Raw genomic sequence first — 17,576 nt, 5'->3', positions numbered from 1 at the left:
AATGACTACAGAGCTAGATCGTGGGGTTTAGAGTGGCTAGAGAAGAACAGGAAGTCAGGAGAGTGACAGAGAATGAGGGTTTTTTTTTTGGGGGGGGGGCGGTCACAGATCTAGTGGGAGCAAATAAACTGAATGGTGGGAGCCTGTGGTCCAAGAATGGCCTAGAGGTCAAGCTGTTCTCAGCGACCATGAGATCCAGGGGTGGCTACGGCAAGCAGCTCCTGGGAGGCTGTGATAAAAGTCAGCAGAGTTGGGGAGAAAAAAAATATCATGAGGAGTGAATTTTATGTACTAATGGGATTGTAAACTTCTGGGGCAAAAAAAAAGTTAAAAAAGAAATTGGAACCAAAAATACAAAGAAGCATAGGTTCTGAAACATTATCACAGATATTTTAGAAACCTGTCAATTAAGTATATCAATATAAAATATATATTTATAAACGATGAATATTGAGTGCCTTGCATCAATAGAAATACAAAGAATACCATTTTTCCTTTCAATTACATTAGAGTAATTCATCTTCTTTTGACCCTGCCACATTCCTGTTCTCATAGACACACAAAGTATGTTTAAAAGCCAATAAATAGCATACACACACATACACACACAAACCCAATGCTGTCATGGACAGAGCAATTAAAAATGATAAATATATTCCACAAAGGGATAAATCTCACCACTTTTATTATGGGTAGAATAAAGAGGGAAAACCAAAAATCCTGTGAAGTTCCAGAAGATATTCATTTAAAATACTCATTTCTTCTTCAGAATACTATTCATCCAGGAACTTCTAAGAGACTCTAATTTAATACTACCCATTATGAAATCAAAATACATTTAAAAGTATAAACTCAAGAAGAAACAACCCAAGAGTTCTAGAACCTCAGAAAACAAAACAAAAAAATACATATTTTATGTTGCTTCATAAGGTACATTAACTTTTAAAGCTAGCAATAATTTTCTCACCAGGATAACAAATAAATGAAAATAATCTGTTGTTGGTTAGAAATCAGAAAGTATACTAACTTTTATATTAGGAAGCACACTAAAATTTATACCAAATTTTAAAGACAGCTGGGAAAGCCAACTTTATGAAAAACTGTAAAAAAAATTTTTTTTAAACTTTATAAATTTCTAAGTGATTCCAAATAAGATTTTTCTGAGCTTTCAAAAATCAGAACGACTAAAAATAACTCTATTTGAAATAAATACCACAGGTTTTAGAAAAATCAAATGTTTACTTATGTTTCTAAGAGTTAAAACGTGAACAGTACAGCCTTAGCCACTTGCCAGTGAGAAAGCCCAAACTGAAGACCACACTGGAGTTGATCCTAAGAAAGCGGTTTTAATAGCTTCTCCAAATAACTAGTTGTTTAGTCGCTAAGTCGTGCCCAACTCTTTTGTGACTCCATGGACTGTAGCCCGCCAGGCTCCTCTGTCCATGGGATTTCCCAGGTAAGAATACTGGAGTGGGTTGCCATTAGTGATATTTTAATGGCAATTCTGGTAGGTGAAGAAGGAAGAAAATAGGGGGTGGGGGAAGAAGGGAGGAAAACAAAAACATGTTAAATGATCTTTGGGAGAAAAGATTTATGTAATGTTGTCTCTGTCTGTTTGGGCTCTGTAATAGAAGCAAATAGATGGGGAAACAGTGGAAACAGTGTCAGACTTTATTTTGGGGGGCTCCAAAATCACTGCAGATGGTGATTGCAGCCATGAAATTCAAAGACTCTTACTCCTTGGAAGGAAAGTTATGACCAACCTAGATAGCATATTCAAAAGCAGAGACATTACTTTGTCAACAAAGGTCCATCTAGTCAAAGCTATGGTTTTTCCAGTAGTCATGTATGGATGTGAGAGTTGGACTATACAGAAAGCTGAACGCCGAAGAATTGATGCTTTTAGACTGTGGTGTTGGAGAAGACTCTTGAGAGTCCCTTGGACTGCAAGGAGATCCAACCAGTCCATCCTAAAGGAGATCAGTCCTGGGTGTTCATTGGAAGGAATGATGTTGAAGCTAAAACTCCAATTTTTTGGCCACCTGATGTGAAGAGCTGACTCATTTGAAAAGACCCTGATGATGGGAAAGATTGAAGGCGGAAGGAGAAGGGATGACAGAGATGGTTGGATGGCATCACCAACTCAATGGACATGATTTTGGGTAAACTCCAGGAGTTGGTGATGGACAGGTAGGCCTGGCATGCTGCAGTTCATGGGGTTGCAAAGAGTCAGGCACGACTGAGCAACTGAACTGAACTGAACTGAACAGAAGCACCATACACTGGGTGGCTTGTAAAGCAAAATTCATTTCTTACAGTTCTACAGGCTGGGAAGTCCAAGACCAAGGTGCTGGTGGATTTGGTGTCTGGTGAAGCCCCGCCTTCTGGTTCACACATGGCAGTCTTCTTGCTGTGCTCTTACAAGGCAGAAGGGTCAAGAGACTTCTGTGGGGTCTCTTTTGTAAGGGTATAATCTCATTCACTAGGGTTACACTATCATGACCTAATCACCTCCCAAGGGTTCCACCTCTTAATACCATCATCACCTTAAAGATTTTAACATATGGATTTGGCTGGAGTGGGGCACGGAACACAAAAATTTACTCCATAGAAAATGTAAAGTTGAAGGAAAAGTTTATATATGCACTTCATCCTTAATATTATATGGATGTTAAACTTAGAGTCAATACTCTCTTGATCAGAATGCAGTAGCTGAAGGTTAATGTTTCAAACTAGTAAATGCTAGAAGAAATGACGTAGTTGAGAATATGGGGTGGGCAAAGAAGACCTAATCTAGCCATCTTTTCTATCTTAATTGACATCAGATGCTACGATTGAACTAGTATCTAGAGATGTTCATCAGATTACCTCAGATTTATAGATTGACCATGAGGAATATATATATATATATATATATATATATATATATATATATATATACACATAAAAGCTTGCATGTGTGCTCAGCTGCTTCAGTCATTTTTGACTCTGAAATGCTATGAACCTTAGTCCTCCAGGCTCCTGTGTCCATGTACTGGAGTGGAGTGCCATTTCCTTCTCCAGGGGATCTTCCTGACCCAGGGACGGAACCCATGTCACCTTTATCTTCTGTACTGCAGGCAGAGTCTTTACTCAATGAGCCATCTGGGAAGCCTATATGTATGCATATATATACATACATATATGTGTGTGTGTATGAGGAGGTCATGGCAACCCACTCCAGTATTCTTGCCTGGAGAATCCCATGGACAGAGCCTGGCAGGCTACAGTCCATGGGGTTGCAAAGAGTCAGCCAGGACTGAGTGACTAAACACACACAGCACATACACACACACACACACACACACACACACACACACACACACAATATTTGCCTCAGCTATTGTTCTAAAAATCCATTACTGATACTGAATCCAGGACAAATGTTTTGGTCAATACACTTTTGTGACATCAAAATATCCTGAATCAAATCTCCCCAAATGCTGGATCTGAAAACTCTCTCCTTTTAGTGGCCTTCTTTTCCTTCCTTATGCTGTGATGGTGCTAGTATCAGTGCACTGACGAGGATTTACAGAAAGGGATAAAGGCTTCTGTCCAAGATCCTTTATCCAGGTAGAAGCCCCAGATCCCAAACACTGGAGGAAGAAGGGATAAGCTACTTAAATAACTAAGTTCGAAGTGTTCCTGAGCTACTGCAAACACTTAACTGCTTATCTCTTTATCTTAAGTGAAGGCTCCACTTCCAAAACCCCACCTTCCATTGGGAGTATAAGAGGTATAGGGCTTTAGCATCATTCTCTTCCACGCCCAGCATGTGTATCTATTATGATATGGACCAGCTGCCTGTGTGTTTTAGATCCAGTGGCTGTTACCCATGCACAGAAGTGGGCTTTACTCCACTTAAGTATTATTCTACACACGGATACCTCTTGAGAGTGGAGCATATTATGAAAATTATTCCCTACTTTTGAATTTCTTAGTCTTCAAAACTCTTTGACTTAAACATATATGTGGCAAAGTTTATGATGTGTTTGATATTTAAATTGAGCACATCTGGGAAAATATCTTAACGTCTTCTGGTAGCCAGAATGCTTCCAGACATGAGCTTAGAGACGTGTTAGTAAGTGATAAAGTGCTATGAAAATTCTTTCTTAGGAACACTCTCTAGAAGTCCCCTATAGGAGCGTCTTTGGCAATGTTTTTACTTAAGTCTCTCAATTCCCTCTTTGTTATAAAACTCTTAACAGAATATTATGATTCGGTTACTTATTAACATAATGCAACATAAATTATAGACCTTAGGCTATGTCATTAAATTCGTTTCTTTAATTCATTTTTATTTTTTATTTTATTGTAGTAAGAACACTTAACATGAACTCTACCCTCATCAAATTTTAAGGGTATCATACAGTATTATTAACTATAGGCAGAATGGTATAAAACAGGTCTCTAGAATTTATTCACCTTACGTAACTGAAACTTCGTACCTGCTGATTAGCAACTGCTCATTCCCCTCTGCCCACCCCCTGGCAACCACCATTCTATTCTGTTCTCTGAGTCTGATTATTTTAGAAAGCTTGTAAGTGGAATCATGCAATATTTGCCCTTCTGTAACTGGCTTCATTTCATTTAGCAAAATGTATTAAACTACTAAATTCTTTAAATTGAATAAATCTAGTCAGATGTGGAAAAGCTCTCTACAGATACTTGATGATAAAAGCATGTTTACACAACCATTTTGTGGAAGGTGTCATTAACATAAAAAAATTGGTCCCTGTTTTAAGTCCAATCAACAGGTCTGTCTTACCTTAATTTTGAAAGCACATTGTAAATAATGTATATCTCTATTTTAGTAATACTGTAATTATGGACCCAAATCCTTTGGTGTTTTTCCAAATCACTGTGTTTTTAGGTAGTAAATTTAGAAGCTAAGGTTACTATTTCTACTTGAACATTATCACGAAATATTCTGCACGGGGTTGCACGTAATCAGGTCCAGTGATGCCCAGATCATCTTCGTGCCTGAATAAACCCCTGATGCGAAAATTCTTTAAATCTTTCAGGCCATGAGGACAACATTTAGTAAAAAAAAAAAAAAAAAAAGCTTTTGGTAGTCACCACAGTGTATAGGGTATAAAGGCTATACTTGAAATATACCCCAATGAATTCGTGCATTAAAATCATGATACATTCCATTTTTCCAAAAGGATGTTATAGCAATGATCATCCAGTCTAGGCCTCCTCTGGTGGCTCAGCAGTAAAAATAATCCACCTGCCAATACAGGAGACGTGGGTTCGATCCCTGGGTTGAGAAGATCCCCTGGAGAAGGAAATGGCAACCCACTCCAGTATTCTTGCCTGGGTAATTCCATAGCGGGCTCTAGTCCATGGAGTCACAAAAGAGTTGGACATGACTTAACAGCTAAACAACATATGGTCATCTACGACATGTAAGGTGCCTTTATGTAGCTGTTCTGCAAGTTGGTTTGTCCCCCTTTCCCACTGAATATTCCGTCTGTCTCTTCGCTGGTTTCTTCCTACCTCCTCTGCCTCTAAACTCTGCATACCCCAGGGCTCAGACATTGGAGTGCGTCTGTTTTTCCAGCCTCATCCACTACCTTGAAGATCTGATCCAGTCTGCGGACTTTGGATACTATCTCTGTGATAAGGGCTCCTATTTACATGACATCTTTAGCCAGACCTCTCCCTTGAATTCCAGCTATCTATTCAACGTCCTCATTTGAACATTTCAGATAGGAATCTCCAACTTCACAGGTCCAACACAGACCTTCCTGCATTCCCTGACAAATCTCCTCTCACAGCCATCCTCATCTCCATGGATGGAAATTCTGACTTTATAGTCATGCGTCCCCCAGCTCTGCTTGTGCCATTCATGCGCAGGTCCTGATGGCTCTCTGTCTAAAAATCATGTCCAGAATCTGACACTTTGTACCACTTCTCCTGCTCCCTCCGTGGTCCGAGTCACCACCAACTTTCCCCTTAGTTGCTGGCAAAGCCTCCTGCCTGACCGTCTGGCTTTTCTGCTTCACTCCACTCTGTTCTATGCAGCAGCCACAGTGAGGCTATGAAAAGTCAGATCACGTCACCCTGCTCAACGCCCTTCAAAAGCTTCCTATCTCATGTTCAGTAAAAGCCAAAGAGCCCTTTGCAGCACATGCCAAGAGGCCCTTTGCTGTTTCCTGCCACTATCCCCCTAGCTCGCCCTGCTCCACCCCCACTGGTATTCTGTTTGGGGCCTCTAAATTTGCTGTTTTCTTAAACCACTTTCCCACTGTCTTCATGCAAACCTTAGCTTGTAAGGAGGCTCCTCCCCAGTGATACTCCCTAGCTCCTATACTGCCTTTTTTCCCTTCCCAAGCAACATTTTAAAATATACTTATTCATTTTTAATTGGAGGATAATTGATTTACAATTTTGTGTTGGTTTCTGTCATATATCAACATGAATCACCCATAGGTATACATATGCCCCCTCCTTCTTGAACCTCCCTCCCACCTCCCATCCCATCCCACCCCTCTAGGCGTCACAGAACACTGGGTTGAGCTCCCTGTGTCATATAGCAAATTCCCACTGGCTACCTATTTTACATATGGTAATGTATATGTTTCCATGCTACTCTCTCAATTCCTCCCACTCTCTCCTTCACTCTGTGTCCACAAATCTATTCTCTATTTCTGCATCTCCATTCAGATCAGATCAGATCAGTTGCTCAGTCGTGTCTGACTCTTTGCGACCCCATAATCGCAGCACGCCAGGCCTCCCTGTCCATCACCAACTCCCGGAGTTCACTGAGACTCACGTCCGAGTCAGTGATGCCATCTAGCCATCTCATCCTCTGGCATCCCCTTCTCCTCCTGCCCCCAATCCCTCCCAGCATCAGGGTATTTTCCAATGAGTCAACTCTTCGCATGAGGTGGCCAAAGTACTGGAGTTTCAGCTTTAGCATCATTCCTTCCAAAGAAATCCCAGGGCTGATCTCCTTCAGAATGGACTGGCTGGATCTCCTTGCAGTCCAAGGGACTCTCAAGAGTCTTCTCCAACACCACAGTTCAAAAGCATCAATTCTTTGGCACTCAGCCTTCTTCACAGTCCAACTCTCACATCCATACATGACCACAGGAAAAACCATAGCCTTGACTAGACGAACCTTTGTTGGCAAAGTAATGTCTCTGCTTTTGAATATGCTGTCTAGGTTGGTCATAACTTTCCTTCCAAGGAGTAAGCGTCTTTTAATTTCATGGCTGCAGTCACCATCTGTAGTGATTTTGGAGCCCAGAAAAATAAAGTCTGACACTGTTTCCACTGTTTCCCCATCTATTTCCCATGAAGGGGTGGTACTGGATGCCATGATCTTCATTTTCTGAATGTTGAGTTTTAAGCCAACTTTTTCACTCTCCACTTTCACTTTCATCAAGAGGCTTTTGAGTTCCTCTTCACTTTCTGCCATAAGGGTGATGTCATCTGCATACCTGAGGTTATTGATATTTCTCCCGGCAATCTTGATTCCAGCTTGTGCTTCTTCCAGTCCAGCGTTTCTCATGATGTACTCTGCATATAAGTTAAATAAACAGGGTGACAATATACAGCCTTGATGAACTCCTTTTCCTATTTGGAACCAGTCTGTTGTTCCATGTCCAGTTCCAACTGTTGCTTCCTGACCTGCATACAGATTTCTCAAGAGGCAGGTCAGGTGGTCTGGTATTCCCATCTCTTGAAGAATTTTCCACTGTTTATTGTGATCCACACAGTCAAAGGCTTTGGCATAGTCAATAAAGAAGAAATAGATGTTTTTCTGGAACTCTCTTGCTTTTTCGATGATCCAGCAGATGTTGGCAATTTGATCTCTGGCTCCTCTGCCTTTTCTAAATCCAGCTTGAACATCAGGAAGTTCACGGTTCACATATTGCTGAAGCCTGGCTTGGAGAATTTTGAGCATTACTTTACTAGCGTGTGAGATGAGTGCAATTGTGCGGTAGTTTGAGCATTCTTTGGCATTGCCTTTCTTTGGGATTGGAATGAAAACTGACCTTTTCCAGTCCTGTGGCCACTGCTGAGTTTTCCAAATTTGCTGGCATATTGAGTACAGCACTTTCACAGCATCATCTTTCAGGATTTGGAATAGCTCAACTGGAATTTCATCACCTCCACTAGCTTTGTTCGTAGTGATGCTTTCTAAGGCCCACTTGACTTCACATTCCAGGATGTCTGGCTCTAGGTCAGTGAGCACACCATTGTGATTATCTGCGTCGTAAAGATCTTTTTTGTACAGTTCTTCTGTGTATTCTTGCCATCTCTTCTTAATATCTTCTGCTTCTGTTAGGTCCATACCATTTCTGTCCTTTATTAAGCTCATCTTTGCATGAAATGTTCCTTTGGTATCTCTGATTTTCTTGAAAAGATCCCTAGTCTTTCCCATTCTGTTGTTTTCCTCTATTTCTTTGCATCTCCATTACTGCCCTTCAAATAGGTTCATGGAGAGTAGATTCTAGTAGGAGAAAGGAGAGGATTAAAAAAAAAATGTTGCTCCTTCACAAGCATCATTTTTTATATCCTACCCTTTCTCCCACTAGAATCTGATCTCAATGAGGCTAGTATTTGTTGTATAAGTTATTCACTGGTGATTCCCTGGTGCTCAACAAATACTTGCCAAATGAATGAATGAATGATTAAATTTTACCTCTTTTTGTCTTCTCACTTAGAAGACAGGAGCCTGCCCTGCTCAAAATCATTCAACAAGTATGTTTTGAAGGCTGGCTGTCAACCCGGGTCTTTTGATGAAAAGATGAAAAGCCCATCCTCTTTCTATTAAGACTTGCTAACTAACTTGTAATATGACTTCCCTGGTGGCTCAGATGGTAAAGAATCTGCCTGCAATGCAGGAGACCTGGGTTCAGTCCCTGGGTTGGAAAGATCCCCTACAGAAGGGAATAGCTACCCACTCCAGTATTCTTGTCTGGAGAATTTCATGGACAGTGGAGCCTGGCAAGCTACAGTCTATGGGGCTGCAAAGAGTCAGACAGGACTCAGTGACTAACACATTACCATAGTCTTATCATTTCAGATAAGGAGTACCACCTCTGGCTTGGTTTTCTTACTGAAATGAAGTGAAGTCGCTCAGTTGTGTCCGACTCTTTGCAACCCCGTGGACTGTAGGCCACCAGGCTCCTCTGTCCAGAATCCTCTGGGATTCTCCGGGCAAGAATACTGGAGCTGGTTGCCGTATCTACCAGTTCATGTCCCAGTGGAAGAGCATTAAAACATGTTCACTAAATATTGTAAAGTAATTAGCCTCCAATTAAAATAAATAAATTTAAATTAAAAATCAAAAAATAAAACTGACCCCCAAAAAAGAACTATAATAAAATAAATAAAAAGTACAGAGAAGAATTTTACCCAAAAAGGATGGTAACCACTTCTTGTCAAGATTGTGAACCCATCACGGATAAAGATTATATTTTATTCATTCCCCAGTCACCAGTGCTTGGTTCAGAGTTTAGAACTAGGCTGGAGCTAAACGTATGTTCAGTTAAGGAAGAGAACTGTATTAAGCTAACCCTAAGCAGGACCACTAGTTAACCAGAGATATTACTTTGCCAACAAAGGTCTGTCTAGTCAAGGCTATGGTTTTTCCAGTGGTCATGTATGGATGTGAGAGTTGGACTGTGAAGAAAGCTGAGCACAGAAGAATTGATGCTTTTGAACTGTGGTGTTGGAGAAGACTCTTGAGAGTCCCTTGGACTGCAAGGAGATCCAACCAGTCCATTCTGAAGGAGATCAACCCTGGGATTTCTTTGGAAGGAATGATGCTAAAGCTGAAACTCCGGTACTTTGGCCACCTCATTCGAAGAGTTGACTCATTGGAAAAGACTCTGATGCTGGGAGGGATTTGGGGCAGGAGGAGAAGGGGATGACAGAGGATGAGATGGCTGGATGGCTTGATGGACGTGAGTCTAAGTGAACTCCGGGAGTTGGTGATGGACAGGGAGGCCTGGCGTGCTGCGATTCATGAGGTTGCAAAGAGTCGAACACAACTGAGCGACCGAACTGAACTGAACTGAACCAGGATCACTGAAGTGGCCAACTGAAAATGCTGACAGTGAAACTGACAGGTGTCATGGAATTCTGCCCTCTGCTCACTTGTGAAGTAGCCAGAGCGCCTGATGGGAACTCTACTGCTTTATGAATGAGGCAATAAATGAGGAAGGCTGAAGGCGCGTTCTTCAGCAAAAATTATATTCTTGGTCAGTAACACTGTGGTCAACCACAGGTGCTTACTTTGTGCCAAGACCTCTGCCTGGTGCTTAACAATCTTATTTAACCACCACAAGAGCCCTTTAAGATAGGATTGCACCATCATTTTACAAACTATAACTAAATAAATATGGGAGGTAGAGTGACTTCCTCAAACTCGTATACATTCCCGTATTATTGAGTCTTGGGATTAGACCTCTTGACTTCTATACAGTGCTTTTATTTATATACAAAAAAGCTATTATCTATACAAAAGATTCTTTTAAATATGAAAGATAATAGACATTAAATTTACCTTGCCTTCCATGGTATAAATGAATGCAAATATGCTGATTCTGAAATTCACAGCCTTCTATTACATTTCCCCACATTCTTTTACATTTACTTAATTCTTATTTCAACACTGTAATAAGAATTCTTATTTCAACACTCCTCTGTTTGGGGAGTTCCAAACAGGTACAATATTTCAGGGGTATAATTTGAACAGATGAATCAAAAGTTTTTCAAATACTTTTAGAAATGCATCTTACTGGCTCACAGAAACTTACAGACAAGAACATTTATTTCACTGTAGTCCATATATTAACAATCTGGAAATGGTTAACCTGACCCAAATGACATATTTAAACCTTGAAGGAATGGGGGGATGTTTCTATATCCTTGAAATGTCATGTCTTTGAACAACAGTGAACAACTTGAGAAAATACTCACATAATCAATGTGAAAAACAAGTAACAGAAAGTAACCAGAGATGACTATAGTTAGTAATACTGTATTGCTTATTTGAAAGTTGCTAAGAGAAGGACATAACTGAGCGACTGAACTGAACTGAATTGAACTGAAGAGAAGGATCTCAAAAAAATTCTCATCACACACACACAAAGTAACCACAACCCTGAACACTGACTGTGTGCCAGGCACCGAGTTGAGCTCCCTCCTGACCCATCTCATTTAATCCTTACAAAAACCTCAGAAGCCAGAGACTCCAACAAACTTGATTTTACAGATTAAAGAATACTGGCCCAGAAAACTTTTATATACAGCATGATCTCAGTTTATGTAAAACATACAAAGAAATAATGACCTAAAAATATAGTTTTTAGCCAGGATACTTGAAGCAGTTGATGGACATTTGACGTCCATTGATGGACACTACAAGGGGATACAGTACGCTGGGATACTATGTTCTAGTGATTGATAAGCAGGAAGCTGACATCCGCTGAAAATTATATCATAGTGTAACTAGCTTTTTCAAGTGGAAAAATACACACTTACAACCTGAACATTTTACTCAAATTATAACTTACTATGTCTAATCAGTAATCAAATAAAAACAGTGCTGGCTTCTTCCTATTTGCTTGTATTCTCTTTCCCTCCCTGCCACCACTTCCAGTTTTGTGCATTTTCTTTCCCACATATTTTAAAGTGGAGTCAGAAAAGTTTTTTCCATTCATATTTCTGAGAACTTGCTGAAAACTTTTAAAGAAAACAGCAAGCTAAAGCATAAACAAGCATTAATATGTCAAAGTTTCTTGAAGTATTTCCCCTTAGGAATTACCTACCATTATTTTATACTACTTTTGCTGTTTTTCAGGAGAAAAAAACAAGCATTAAATTTACTATCCCTAGAAGAGTTTTGAAAATGATATGTTTTGATCGTTTAATTTGAAAATATACTTTCTATGAACTTCCCTGCTATTCAGGGCCATGAAGTAGATGAAGCAGTTACCTGTGTGTTTGGGTTAGTTGTTAAGCTGAGATTTTGTTTGCATCTAGATTAGGTTAGGAAAATGTTTACAGTGGGTCTCTGTCCTAAGAGAACTTACAGAATCAACAAGTCCTAAGTACATACAGTGTGAAGGACACACATATTGAATTAGCCATGGGGGAAAAATTCTTAAAAAAAGGAAAAAAGGCATTTAAACTTGTGGCTACTGTACAGCCTGGACTACTACTTTCTGGAAGGAAACTGTAGATTTGTTAATATATGTAGAAACACATAGGGTAGAACCTGATTCTCCCACTTACCTCTTTCTAAAAGCTGTGATATTTATTTATGTGCTCACTGTTTCAAACCACTGTCATTTCATCGCAAGCAGAAAACTAGCTCACATCTATGTTTTGTAAATGTTTTTCCATCAACCTGGTATGCTTTTTAATTCCAGTCCACCGAGTCAACTATTATTTACCGTTTGAGACCCAGCTCCTCTCTCTCCTTGACAAAGTACAGCTGGAGGAAAGATATACACATTGATACTGGGATTTTATATTGTATATTGGTGTATCCTTGCATTTATGTCACTGGATCTGTTTCTATCTGGCTGCCCCAGAAGACTGTGAGCTTAAGACTGGGAGCATAATGTTCTATCCATCTTTAGATCCTTAGGTTCAGTTCACCTGCTTGAGTATTCAGTTGCCCTTAGGAAAGTATTCTTTACACTCTGAACTTGTTCTCTTCTGTAAAATGGTCATAAGAATATATACCACACAGATTTACTGTGAAGACTCAGTGAGATCTTGCACATGGAAGTGCCTGCAACCTAGGTTGTCATGACTGCTGACTTGAATCTGAACCACTCCATCAGTTCAGTTCAGTCACTCAGTCATGTCTGACTCTTTGTGACCACATGGACTGTAGCACACCAGGCTTCGCTGTCCATCAAAAACTCCCAGAGCTTACTCAAACTCATGTCCATCGAGTCAGTGATGCCATCCAACCATCTCATCCTCTGTTGTCCCCTTCTCCTCCCGCCTTCAATCTTTCCCACCACTCGTGACCCCATGGACTACAGCACACGAGGCTTCCCTGTCCCTCACCAACTCCTGGAGCTTACTCAAAACTCACATCCATCAAGTCGGTGATGCCATCCAACCATCTCATCCTCCATCGTCCCCTTCTCCTCCCGCCTTCAATTTTTCCCACCATTCCATGCATCGCTGCAACACATGTCAAAAGAGTAAGTCAGCAGACAGCAAAATGCCCAAGACCTAGATCCTCCATACATGATTACCAAACGAATAAATACAATGAACAGAAACCAAAGGGTGTAGACCAGTGGTTATTTGAGTTACAAGAACTTCAAGGATATGATGAAAGCTATGGCCTTTCTCCCCCTATGCACACATACTCAATTTTATGTGGAATTTCAGGGACTCTGCAAACCTCCTGAAGTTTAGTCATGGCCCCGCAAGTCGACAGGCATCAGTACAAGGCATTCAGTTCAGTTGCTCAGTCGTGTCCGACTCTTTGTGACCCCATGAACCTCAGCACACCGGGCACAAGGCACTACTGAAGACAATCCCATATACAGACTAGATGACTCTGGTCCAGATTAATTCAGATTCCTTCTCTGACGGCTAGTGTGAGTTCACCCTGCACTGCATAAGGCTCTGGTCATTACCCTTGGGTCTGGAAGAATACCTATAGAACACTCAACCATGAAGTGTCCTCTCCTGGAATGTGGATGCAGGGAAACCAAAATGTAAAGATCCTGCTTTTCTGGATTGTTTTCTGTGATTTAACAGTATATCCGAAAAAAGAACCAGATGGAACCTTTCAAGGCTTTAGGTTTTTCTCATTGATTGTCAAGGCAAACATTTAGAAAGTCAGGGTGGACATCTGCCTCAAGTAGTGTTAGGGTTTTGGTCAGAGAGTTTCTGAGCACACAAAATAAGATGCTGATTTTCTTTCAAGTCTCCACTAATCTTAATGCATATACCTCTCCAATTAAAATACAGCTGAATGCATAGATCTCTGCATACAAACCTCATAATGTCTATTTACATGCTTCAATATCAACTGTAAATATTTTAACTCCCATACAGTCCTCGGATCCAACCAGTCCATTCTAAAGGAGATCAGCCCTGGTGTTCTTTGGAAGGAATGATACTAAAGCTGAAACTCCAGTACTTTGGCCACCTCATGCAAAGAGTTGACTCATTGGAAAAGACTCTGATGCTGGGAGGGATTGGGGGCAGGAGGAGAAGGGGATGACAGAGAATAAGATGGCTGGATGGCATCACCAACTCGATGGACGTGAGTTTGAGTGAACTCTGGGAGATAGTGATGGACAGGGAGGCCTGGCATGCTGCAATTCATGGGGTCGCAAAGAGTCAGACACGACTGAGCGACTGAACTGAACTGAACTGATACAGTCCTCTTCATGTGGAGACCTGAGGGAACACTCAAAGGAGAGCAACTGGTCACATAGGCTGCAGGGCTGTCAGGAATTTTCCTGGAGATGATCTTTACTCGGTGGACTATTTGTCCACATGTGATTTCTCTAGAGATCCCTTCTGTACACTTTAATAGAACTCTCTTGGACCCAGAATCAGGTGCTGCTTCTTCCTTGTTTTAAAAACACCTGTAACATGGTACACATCAAATCACACCATAACTACCTGTTGATGCTTCTATTTCTCCTTCTCTACTGTGGGAGCCCCATGGGCAGAGATAATGTCCTGCTCATCTGGGCACCCCCAGGGCTTAACACAGTGCTCATTTGTAAAAGCAGCCATGGAGGAGGAACACAAACATGAAAGGCATGTTCCTTGCCTTCAAGAAGTTCACAGTGGGGTGACCAAAATAGATAATCACGATGTAATTTAAGAGAGTCCAGACTGGCAGGGGAAAACGAGATAAGGTCTCCCTAGAGTGTGTCCTATCTTGAGTTCTGGAGAATGAGTAGGAGGCGGTCCCCAGGAGTAGGGCGATGGATGAGGACAAGGGTGTGCCTGTTTGGGCAGAAGCAGCAGCGAGTGATAGAAGGAACTGCAAGCAATTCTGGAGAACTAACATCAAGAGATGAGATAAGAGAAGCAGAAAGGAGCTCCAGTATGACTAGGTTTAGAACAACACGGTGAGGAGTTCGGCCTTTATGTCAAAGGAAAATCAGCGCCTCTGTACAATTTTCAATAGAGGAGCAGCATATTCAAGAGAGCTCACCCTAAGAGCAGATATAACAGACTAAAAAGTGAGAATACTGAAGGCAGAGGAGCCCGTGAGGAGGCTGTTTAGGAGGGCCACGTGTGAGCAAATGTGGAAACAAAAAAAAAGCAGTTGTTAATAATATTGAAGGAGTTTCCCAGGTGTCGCTGAGCTTAGTCGCTTCAGTCATATCCAACTCTTCGTGACCCCATGGACTATACAATCCATGGAATTCTCCAGGCCAGAATATGGGAGTGTGTAGCCTTTCCTTTCTCCAGGGGATATTCCCAACCCAGGGATCAAACTCAGGTCTCCTGTATTGCAGGTGGATTCTTTACCAGCTGAGCCACAAGGGAAGCCCAAGAACACTGGAATGGGTAGCCTATCCCTTCTCCAGGGGATCTTCCCAACCCAGGAATCAAACTGGGTGCTCCTGCATTGCAGGAGGATTCTTTACCAACTGAGCTATCAGGGAAGCTGGCCGTGTGCAAAACCAACATTTATGGGACAAAGAGAGCCTGGAAAATGGCCCAAGGAAGAATGTTAGAGAGGGAGGAGAAAGAGGCAAGGATGATGAGCATTAAGGAAGCCATGACAGAATAGTTCCACAGAGAAGGAATATTTCAATAACCTCAAATATTGAAAAGAAGCTGGAGGAACACAAATGTTTTCACTGAATCTGACAATGAGGAGGTTTTGTGTCTTGAATACAGTAATTTCAACAGACTTCAGGAATCAGGAACCAGTGTGAGAAGTGAGCTGGAGTTGAGACACTGAAATCAGGGAATAAGAAATATTCCTTCCCAAAGAATGTCTGGGAAAGGGAAGAAAAATAGACGAATAATTACAGGGACCCTAAGAGACTTCAACTCTGAAACAGTATGCTTTCACTGACTCATGAATGATTTATGAAATTTTGAAGTATTTTTTTACTTAATGGGAAATCTACTTGATAGTAAATCCAATGAATTTCTCCCTTACTCAGTCACCTGAATATTTTGATCATTAACGGTAAAATGTTTAATCTCTGGCAATTGGTGAAGAGAAGTCAAACATTTAGGAAGGAAGGTCCAGGATGTAATTTATTTGTTTAGAATGGGCCTTTGTTTAATGTCAATGAATGTGGTTCAGATACTTAAAATACACATTGGTTTCTTCATTCAACTATGCAATTACCCAAGGCAGTAAGTCAGTATGCTTTTCAATTCTCTGTCATTCTTCCCACACCCATCTGCTGCTTTTAAGATTTCCAGAGACTCCATCTGGACAAGACATACTGCATCTCACCTACCTCAAACCACCACCCAAAAAAACCCCACACCTCCTCTTCAAGGCACAAGGGCACTTCCTCTTTTCAGCTTCAAAATAGTTTCTCCATAACATTTTGCTTAAGGTTGTGAGTCTAAAGGAAGATTTTGCTTTTATACAAATTAGAAGCAGCTCTCAAACTACAAAGAAGGCACATTACCGGAAAAAAGCTAAAGAAAGATGTGTAAGACCACCACATAGAAAAACCACAAAACTTTACAGAGATAAGGTTAAAAGGAGCCCTAAAGAAATGGAAGAATATACTATGTTCCCAGAAGGTACAATATTACAAAATGTGAACTCTCCCTAAATTGATAGCACTCAATGTTATTTCAATTAACAACCTAATGTTTAATGTAAAAAAAAAATGGATGGCAAGCTGATTCTAAAATTAAATAGAAATGCAAAAGGCCAAGAGAAATCAAAACAATCTTTAAGCATAAAGTTGGAGGACTTACAGTATCAGATATCAAGATTTAATTTATGGCTACTGTAAGTGTGTGGCAAGGACAGATAAATAGACTAATAAGACAGAAGAGAATCCAGACACAGACCAACACATAACAGTCATCTAATATAGAACAAAGCTGCCACTGCCATTCTTTAGGTGGAAAAACAGACAACCATGTGAGAGAGAAGACTCCTACCTCACACCACACACCAAATTCACTACCAGATGGACCATAAATGTGAGATGTCAAATGACAAAACTAGAATATAGAATAGGGGAATATCTTCATGATCTTGGATTACATAGCTATTTCTTAAAAGGGCAAAAGTAATCATGTACAGCAGTGGAACAGATTAATAAAATGGCTTTGTTGAAAATAAGAATTTTTTTTTTAATTGGAGGCTAATTACTTTACAATATTGTAGTGGTTTTTTGCCACACATTGACATGAATCGGCCATGGGTGTACATGTTTCAATTGCTCAAAAGATGCAGCATAGAGTTATGACAAGCAATATTTTAAAATATATATATTTGTAATACATGTACTTCTGAAATAGTATCAATTCAGATCAGTTCAGTCACTTAGTTGTGTCCGACTCTTTGCAAACCCATGGAC

General features: G+C 40.6%; 1 protein-coding gene across 3 annotated transcripts in view; it reads right to left on the bottom strand.

The window, feature by feature from the left end:
- AIG1 (androgen induced 1) overlaps positions 1–17,576 on the bottom strand; it is a 271,524-nt gene that overhangs the window by 203,063 nt on the left and 50,885 nt on the right. The gene's annotated exons all lie outside the window — the stretch shown is intronic.

The sequence above is a fragment of the Bos javanicus genome, chromosome 9 (assembly GCF_032452875.1).
Source record: "Bos javanicus breed banteng chromosome 9, ARS-OSU_banteng_1.0, whole genome shotgun sequence".
NCBI lineage: Eukaryota > Metazoa > Chordata > Mammalia > Artiodactyla > Bovidae > Bos > Bos javanicus.
This window is presented reverse-complemented; position numbering and strand designations above follow the sequence as displayed.